Source organism: Megascapheus bottae, chromosome 7 (assembly GCF_031878675.1).
Source record: "Megascapheus bottae isolate mThoBot1 chromosome 7, mThoBot2.hap1, whole genome shotgun sequence".
Taxonomy (NCBI): domain Eukaryota; kingdom Metazoa; phylum Chordata; class Mammalia; order Rodentia; family Geomyidae; genus Megascapheus; species Megascapheus bottae.
The window spans coordinates 31448752-31458974 of NC_143515.1; positions in this window are offsets into that span (position 1 = coordinate 31448752).

Sequence of the window (10223 nt, forward strand, 5' to 3'; positions counted from 1 at the left end):
ATCCTGATTCTTTTACAAGGAAAATATAAAACCTTGCTTGTGTTAGAGAAAACATAAAGGTACCCTTAAGATAGAAGATGAGAAACAACAGTGCACTACAAAGGCATTGCTATAAAATCAAAAAGAGTTTTGTCATTCTGGAACATTCTAGGTATCATGTGGAAGTAGCAAAAGGAAGAATCATTCTCCAGGCACCAGTGGCTCATGCCTAGAATCCCAGCTACTTAGGAGGCTGAGATCTGAGGATCACAGTTCAAAGCCAGCCCAGGCAGGAAAGTCTGCGAGACTCTCATCTCCAATAAACTAGTCAGAAAAAGCTATGAGTGGCACTGTGGCTCAAGTGGTAGAGCACTCAGACACTGATCCATCCTGCTACCTTATTCCTTCAGACCAGGTTTCATTAACTCTGGGCCTGCCATTGCCTACCTCATCTTAAACATGCCATCTGATGCACTGGGGTGCATATTCTCCACTCTGTCCTGGAGTGGGGAGAAAATCTGTACTGGGTGAGAACTGGGTTAGTTTTCTCTTTCCTTAGAGTTGCTTCTTCAAGTTCATCCTTGTCCCATGCCCTATCATCTTCCTTCCTGGCCTATACCTACCACGTCTTTACAGGCCAGCTCTATAGGCTGGATATCCTCAACCTGGGCAAAAATATTTCCTGGAAGTCACTGCAGCACTGGAGTGAATAATCAAGCTCAAGTTTGGCCTCCATCGTCTTGGGACTTTGAAAAATATTACTATAGGGGCCAAGAGCATGACCTAGTGGTAGAGTGTTTGATTAGCATGCACAAAGATCTGGGTTCAATTCCTCAGTACCACATGTACAGAAAAAGACAGAAATGGTACCATGGCTCAAGTGGTAGAGCGCTACCCTTGAGAAAGCCCAAGGACAATGCCCAGACTCTGAATTCAAGCCCCAGGACTAGCAAAAGAAGGGAAGAGGAAAAAAAGAAGAAAAAGATTAGCATAGTCATTCCCTGTCTATCTAGAACAAGCTCCCTATCAATCACCCCTTTCCATGATTTAGTTATGAGCTAGGATGTAACATGTAAGTACAAATGCCTTCAAATGGAGTTACATCAAGCCTGGTATACTTTATACACATTTCTACATAATTTGATTATTCAGTCTCTAAACCCATGGCATTTGAGCAAATCAGAAAAAGGCAACAGCTACAAAGCAAGCATCAAAAGTGATAGCCTGGCTCAGACGTCTCACCCAGAGATTGGGTCTGGCTCAATCTCTCAGGAGGTTGAGATCTGAAGATCAAGGTTCAAAGCCAGCTTGGGTAGACTGTGAGACTCTTATCTGCAATTAACCTCCAAAAATCTTATGGCTTAAGTGGTAGAGCTCAACTTTGACCAAAATACTAAGGGACAGCGTCTAAGCACTGAGTTCAAGCCTCAGTATTTGCACACACAAAAAGCAATATCCTGGGCTAGATAACATGTAGTGGTTGGGAAAATATGAATGCTTTGAGAAAGGAATCAAATAGCCATATACCCAAGATATCACCACACGGTGTGATCATAATGGGGACCAGAGTTCACACATGCATGTGTGGGTCACCTTCAGCATGTTTGCTGAGGATCCCCGAACATTCCCAAAGAACTCCTAGAGCTCTCCAGAAAGCCTACCATGCTCAAGTTGACCAGGCTCCTCCTTGGAATGTCTCCCCCAGGAGCTTTGCACAATCATCTCTACAGACAACAGGGCTCTGTTAGTCAGTGCTCAGAAACTGATCTGAATGTATTCTTATTGTTGATACATGTGTATATATTTAAAGCACATGCAGTGTTTGCTGCATATGTACGCATTCCTAGACCTGGATAATGGAAAGGAAAGAACATTGGACCAAGTAACTATAATGATCTAAGTTTTCTGATTGACATCACCTTCCTCCTCTGTAAAACAGAACTGATATTATCTACTCAAAGCAACTGAAAGATCACTATGACGATCTAATGAGCCAGATACTGTAATACTTCAATAGCAGGTATAAAGCACGTTTTACTGTAGTAATTCCTTTCATTTAGATTAGATCATGGATTTAAACTTCATGAGAAAAGAAAATTACAAGTGTATATGATTCAATGTTTAGACTTTAGGAAAACTTCTCAAATAGAAATCACTTGTCAGCCAGGTGCTAGTGGCTCATGCCTATAATCCTAGCTACTCAAGAGGCTGAGATTTAAGGATCCCAGTTTGAAGCCAGCCTGGGCAAGAAAGTCTATGACACTCTTATCTCCAACAAACTATGCAGAAAAAGCTGGAAGTGGCACTGTAGCTCAAATGGTAGAGCTCTAGCCTTGAGCAAAAAGAAGCTCAGGGAAAAGAAGGAAGGAAGGAAAGAAGGGAGGAAGGAAGAGAGGGAAGGAGGAGGGGAGAGACCTGCGAAGGGAGGGAGGAATTGTCTTGCACTTCTCAGGACTTCCCACCAGTCCTGTATTAGTAATAGGCCATTGTTGGATGAGATGCGACACCTACTGCCCATAACTCAGAACTGCAGTTGGGACTGCAGTTGTCCTGGAAGCCAGAAGCCTTCATACTTCAGCCATGATGGTTGTGCAGGTATAGTCAAGCATAAAATCCTCACTTTACCATTGTAAATCAAGTTTTTTTGTCAATTTACATTCAGTATTGTCTCTAGAAAATCACAATATTCTTCTTTTTTTTAAATAACACCATTTTCATACCCTGAAACAATACATATTGTCAAATATAAAGCAAAAGTAAAGATCCTTCAATAGCATCATTACCAACACTTAAAAACTGCTACACCTTCAAATAGCATCTTTTTCGTCATTCTTTGGTTCCTTTCCCTTCTCCCTCCCCTCTCCATGCACACTACAAAAAAAGAAGAAACAAACTAACTCAAGGCTGAAATCCCTCACCTAAGTTAAGTATTTCTAACAGCTTTATATACTATCTCCCACTACCCTATGATACTAGAAATGATTGTCGTGAGAGCATATTGCTTGTCGTCGTTTCTACAAAACACTAGGATAAACCTCTAGTCAAGCAAGCTGGGTTAGTTACTCTGTGTTGAAGGAGAATAGAAGTCATAGGGAATCTTGGGCTATTTAAACAAGAGTGTTGGGCCCAGAGAACTTGGGCTTGTGCTAGGTGAAGTAGTTCAGCTAAGCAGGGAGCTGTGAACCGGATGTTGACAGGAAAGAGGGGCATTCTGTGGTTGGGTATATTAGAAGATTTCATCCAGAAGTGGGGAAGACTTATGGGTAGCAAACAAGAAAATAAGCTGTCTTGTCCTTATCAGCCAGAAAACATGAATGAGTGCTTGGTGATTTTGTGGTTTTGACAATGTTCTTATGTGTTCTGTGTCTGCATTCAGACATAGTTGTGAAATGGTCTTGTTTTCATCTTTATATGTCATTGGCACTGAATGTCCTGATGTGATGTTGATATCCTGTAAAGTTATTGAAGTCCAACAGAACACCCAGCCCTGGCTCTGGGTGGAAGGCCAGGCTGGCTTCCAGCTCTCTGGAACTGCTTAATACTTTCTTCTTATTATTTTTCATTTTTGTTTTTCATTTAATATGTTTCACTTACTATTATGAACATTTTCTTACCAATAGTGAGTCTAATTTAACCAAATTTCTCTTGATGAATAATTGTGTTTTCTAATGCATTAGATTTCTAGTTAATACTAAAATGAAAATCTTTAGAAATACATCTTAGCACATAATGTGGGAGACTTCAGATTTGGTCCCAACTCAATTATGAATGAACTGTATGATCTTCAGCAAGTTATTTCATCTCCAAGCTTCAGTTTCCCTGACTGAAAATTCCAATTTAGGTCATTACACTTGGAAAGAGCTATTGTATCAATGTGTGAATTCCTTTTCTATGTAGAAAGGACCTGACTAACCAGACATAACCAGGAGCCCAAAGCAAACAAAAGTCGAGATAGGAGTTCAGAACACAAGATGGAAAGAGGTCATCTGAGCTCTAAGGGAGATGGGGAATTCCCAAATCCCCCTTGCAGAACACAAACGTGAGAGATGCTGGATCCCAGAGACAGCAAATGGGTATGGAAAAACCAAGGGAAATAGAGCTAAAGGAGGTGGCAGTAGAGTACCAATCAGCTGATGGCGCTGGACTTTCTGAAGACCTTTTCATTACTCACAGTGAACCAACTCAGCAATGGTCACATTGGTCCAGTCAGTAAATGACTAGTAAGCCTCTACTATATCAGGCACTATTCTAAATATGATTAGATATAGCACTAAACAAAACACCCACAGTCTTGGTTTTGGAGGCACTTACAGTACAGTAAGAAGAAAAATAACTTAAAGAAAATAGAATAAGGAAATGCAAAGCAAGAATTGCAATGCTGAGGAAAGTTTAATGAGATAGGGAGTAGCTAGAAACACTTTATACCAAGTGCCTAGTGTGAGACTATCTATGAAGGTGATATTTGAGATGCAGCCTGAATGGCCAGAAGGAGCCAGGCTTAAAAAGATCTGGAAGAGGGGCCAGGAACTTGGCCTAGTGGTTAAAGTGCTTGCCTAGCAAGCACAAAGACCCGGGTTCGATTCCTTGGTACCACATATATAGAAAAAGCTGGAAGTGGTGCTGAGGCTCAAGTGGTAGAGTTCTAGCCTTGAGAAAGTCCAAGGATAGTGCTCAGGCCCTGAGCTCAAGCCCAGGACTGGCAATAAAAAAAAAAAAGATCTGGAAGAACAATGAGTTTAATAGCCTCAAGGTAGGAACAAGTGCTTGCTTCAGCAGCAAATATACTTAAGGAAGAAACAAACTTGGCAGATTTAAAACATTGAATGTAGACGAATATGGCATTGTCTTGAATAAGAAGGGAAAATTGTTTGGGGCATGTAAACCAGGATCCTATGAGGTAAAACTATAAATTAGAAAGAAATGATTGGATTTTTTTTTGCCAGTCCTGGGGCTTAAACTCAGGGCCTGGGCACTGTCCTTTGACACTTTTTGCTCAAGGATGGAACTCTGCCACTTAAGTCACAGCACCACTTCCAGCTTTTTCTGAATTTGTGGTACTGAGGAATCAAACTCAGGGCTTCATGCATACTAGGCAGGCACTCTATCACTAGGCTATGCTCCTGGCCCCCAAAAGACTGGATTTTATTCTGAGTGTCAGGAAACCATAGGGGGAAAAGAAAATTAATCTGGAAGGAACATGATCTGATTTCTATTTTTGAGTATTTTTCTATTATAGATTATGGTCTATATCTAAAATGACTTTGGCAACCTGCAATATTTATTTTTATTTACCCAACCAATGCGAGCATGACCATTCTTCTGAGAATTTAATCTGGCCCCTCCTTGGCATGTTTGTGACTCAGGCCTGGCCAATCAAGATATTTCATTTTGAGGGACAAGTATTTGATCCCTCTTAGATAGATGACTGGGACAAAGGCCCACATAGTCAGAAACAAAGAAAGGACATAAACCACTCTTCTTGTTCCTTCCTAGAGCTGCAGGTTCCAAGTTGGCTCATGTTCTTAGACCAGACACAAAAGCAGACAGCAAATCCTCTTACATTTGCCCAGAGTGGGAGGGGTCCAACCAGACAAATTTACATCCGATTAAAATGGCCATCAGCAGCGAGCAATCACTACTTAACAAATCAAACCAAACATACATCACAAGAGGGAGGGGTCTAAGGACCAAATATATACAACAGAAACAAAGATGCCTCAGATTCCCCTCATGGGGTGACAAGGAGATCCCCTCCCTACCTCCTGAATCTGCTAATGCTTCTACCTTCTTTCATGACTTCCCTTCCACCTTCAAAGAAGCGTACACTGTCTATCTTAAACACTTTTCTACTTTTTTTTTTCTTTTTGTCAGTCATAGGGCTTGAACTCTGGGCCTGGGTGCTGACCCTGAGCAATTCGGCAGAGTGCTGCCACATTAAGCCACAGCACCACTTCTGGTTTTCTGGTAGAAATACATTAGTATAACGGGCAGGATTCTTTCCCTCTTCACAAACTCATGGGTCCAGATAGATTTTATTTCTATCAAACTCCCAGACAACTCTGAAATGAGATATTTGATCTCAGTCATCTTAGGAGCAGTCATCTCTCTCCTTAGATTTGCACACCAATACAGGTGGCTCATGCAGCTTCTAGCAAAAAAGCCAGAGAGCTAGCTTTTATTGCTGCTGAGCAGCTCATCATCCAAGCCCACACAAAGAATGAGTTTCTTTTCTCAGCAGTGAGCTTCTCTTTCCTCCCCTACTCCTACAGCACACACACATTCCCATCCCACTAGAAGCCTATCACTACTGGAGGAGCTGTGTGAAGTTGAGTCCACATGAAGGAAGGAAGGAAGGAAGGAAGGAAAGAAGGAAGGAAGGAAGGAAGGAAGGAAGGAAGGAAGGAAGGAAGGAAGGAAGGAAGGAAGGAAGGAAAGAGAAGGGAAGGGAAGGGAAGGGAAGGGAAAGGAAGGGAAAGGAAAGGAAAGGAAAGGAAAGGAAAGGAAAGGAAAGGAAAGGAAGGAGAGAGAGAAAGAAAGAACCTATCATCCCCTCCAAACTTGTCAATCAAATACATGTGTTTTGAGAGTGCTAAGAATGAATGCTAAGTCTTCTTGAGTGTGCAGAGGTGAATTCAGATGGATCCGTGCGAGATTGTTCCAAGCCTCAGCCTGCCTGGAACAGACTGGCTCTCTAAACCATCTCAAGCCCTCATCTTCAAGGTGTCTCTGGTATTTTTAAATATACTCACAGATATGGAAAAGACTGTCATCAAGGAAGAAGCATTATTGTTGTTGTTGTTGCTGTTGTTGTTGTTTTGTCAGTTATGGGGTTAAACTCGGGTCTGGGCCCTGTCCCTAAGCTCTTCAGCTCAAGCCTCTACCACTTTGAGCCACAGCATCACTTCTGGTTTTCTGATAGTTAACTGGAGATAAGTCTCATATACTTTCGTTCCCGGGGCTGGCTTTGAACCATGATCCTCAGATCTCAGCCTCCAGAGTAACTAGGATTACAGATGTGAGCCACTTGTGCCCAGCCCTAGGAAGAAGTTTTTGTTTTTGTTTTTTTTCCAGTCGGGGGGCTTGAGCTCAGGGCCTGAGCACTGTCCTTGGGCTTTCCTCAAGGCCAAGGCTCTACCACTTGAGCCACAGCACCATTCCTGACTTTTCTATGTATGTAGCTCCAATGAATCAAACCCAGGTCTGTGTGCATGCTGGATAAGCACTCTATGAGTAGGCCAAACTCCCAGGCCCAGGGAGAAGTTTTATACACACCAATCTCTAGGAGCCGAAGGCATGGCGTCATGTGCAGTGGCTCACAGGGTCAGTCAGGAGCCCCAGTGAGATCAGAAAAGTGTACCATCTTTACAGTGGGTTTCCAGGGAAGAACAGGTGAGGCATAGCAGGCAGCCTTTGGATTCATCCATTTAAATAATTCCAGCAATCTTTTCCAGATAAGGGTTGTCTTTAGTTGTCAGTACCAAGCCTTGAAGGGAATGTTATCCCAGAGGGTAAACACTTGGCCAGACCCCAACGAAGGAAGACACTGGGTGTAGCTTTGAATTAGCTGACTTCTATCAAGGCTTACTCTCAGGCAAATCCTTTACTACCTCTGGGAATTGACTGTCTCTGATTTTTTTTTCCAGCCATAAAGGCTCCAGAATCGAAGCATCCAAAATACAAAACATAAAAGAGGACAATGAAGAAGCCTGGAGTGGTGGCTACACAGGAGGCTGAGTCTGAGGATCTTGGTTCAAAGCCAGCCGGGACACTAAAGTCTGTGAGACTCTTATCGCCAATTAATCACTAGAAAACCAGAAGTGGCTCTTTGGCTCAAGGGATAGGGTGGTAACCTTGAGCTGAAGAGCTCAGGGACAACACCCAGGCCCAGAGTTCAAGCCCCAGGATTGACAAAGAAAAAAAGAAGGTACAATGAATTCACCTGGAGTAGACATAGGATCTGGAAGGAGTATTTTTCCCACTGTCAACCTGCTCAACTTAACAGACTTTCTGGAACCTAGAAGATAATGTTGGTCCTTGGATCCAGTATCAGCTCCCAACTCCTCCAGCCTTAAACAACCTCCTCCAGCTGCACATGGTGGAAGCCTTCAGCTTGGAGTTTAGCACCGCCACGTCTGGAGTTGCTAAGATTGGTGTCCACTGGGACACAGACAAGCAGTACCACACTCACTAGGGATGGGGCTATGATTCATCTACAGCCCTGGTGTATCTTGGGGAAATTCCAGTTGCATGAGTTGGCAGCCTTTGAAATCAAGAGAGTTCATGACTTACACTGATTTCTCCATAGAGCCTAGAGCAACCCTCAGAGCTTGACCTCTTATCTCTTCCAACTGCTTCAGCCCCCAAACCAACATGCCAAAGGAGCTAGCTCATTCTCTCCATTGCTTTCCCTCCACAATCACAATCAAGACCTAGCAATCACAATAACGCAGGAGGACCTTTCTGAAACGCAGCTGATATCTACTGGCCCCACAACTTACCATGTCAAAGAGAGACTAGAATTGTTACTTTGGATGATCAACTTTTGAAATACATCTAGGAGATCAGTAAAACAAAGCTCTGGGGCAGTCTATGATAGTATTTCTAGGCACAATTAGCTCATACAGACTTCGACTTAGTTTAATTCATTGATGGATTAAAGACTATTTGAGAGGTGGTTCTATGGAAAGGGTGCTGAAGGAAATGAGTTGCTGGACGAGTGCCTTTGAAAGGCATCTCTTGGCTCTGGGCTCATCCTGTAACTATTTTTTTTTGTGCCAGTCCTAGGGCTTGAACTCAGAGCCTGGGCACTGTCCATCCCTGAGCTTCTTTTACTCAATGATAGCACACCACTTGAGCTACCGTGCTACTTTGGTCTTTTTCTGTTTACCTGGTAGTGAGGGATCGAACCCAGGGTGTCATACATGCTAGGCAGGCACTCTATCACTAAGCCACATTCCTAGACTCTTCCTGAACCTGTTTCCTGGTTTCCATGAGATAAGCAGCTTTCTCTGCCATACCCTTTCTCCATGATGTTTCTGCCTATACTTGGGAGGCTCAAAATACTGCACAAAGATATCTTTTTTGTTGTTAGTTTTCTCTTCATTGGGGAAAAATGATCTTTTAAAATCATTTTAAAGACCAGTTTTGCTCTGTCACTATTAAAAAGGTCAAGTTTTATGCTCATACTCTGAAGATTTATGCTTTACTGAGCAAGAAACATGACTTACTCTGGCAGGGCAGAAAACCCAGAAGGGTCCTGGTTGAGCAGGTATTAAAAGGTTTTCTTTCCTTTCATCCCTGAGCTACCAGTCAACTTGTAGGGCTTCTGGGGAAAGAGAGGAAGCTGGAGATTCCTGAGGAAGAAAGTGGATCTAATAATTCCTGTTGGAGTGGGGACCAGTGGTATTTTAGAGCCATCCAAGCTCCTAAGAGCCAGTAGTGAGCCTCTCTGACTCCACATTAGACAGGTCATACTGACATCAGCAGACTAATGATTCTGTGTGACAAGCAGGGCCAATAGCCCAAATCCACTATGAGCTAGCATCCTTCATCTTACCATCTGTTCTTCACTCCCACCCCATAGAGGCTGTAGGCCTCTCAAACAGCCTCCTGCTTTCTCCCCAAAGTGGAACAAATCTATAACCTCAAGCAATTAGGGCTTCAGGGAAAGGTAAACCAAGAACATGGACTTCCATATAGAGGGACCAGCAAGTCACAAAGGACTGCCACATCTGACGTGCATAAACGCCTGATACGTGCCTAACATCTCAACACTAGCTGCTAAGATCTTCTGGTCAGAGATGATCCAGGGTAAGATATCTGTGAGGCACTGTTCACTCTCTGGGTCTTAAAACAGTTGCATGTGTCATGATTATCATATGGTTAAGCTATATAATTATGGTATAATAGGCCAATGTTTGTAACAACAACATCTATCGATAATAGTGCTTTATTGTTTACAGGTTTCTTCCATTTATTCCTTGCAGCAACCCTGAGGTAGGTATTATTATCCCCACTTTACCCAGATGAGTAAACTGATGTCCCTAGGTTAGATGACATGCTGAAGATCATATGCTTATTAGTGGTAAAGTCACTGATAATCCCAAACCCAAGGGGACTCATGAGTAGTTCACAGGCTGCTGTCAAGGAGAGCAGAGCAGAAAACGTCAGCTAGAAAGGTCTGGCCCATTCACCAAGCTTGAGGGTGTTCTCATTGGGGATGAACGAGGTACATTCATTCACAG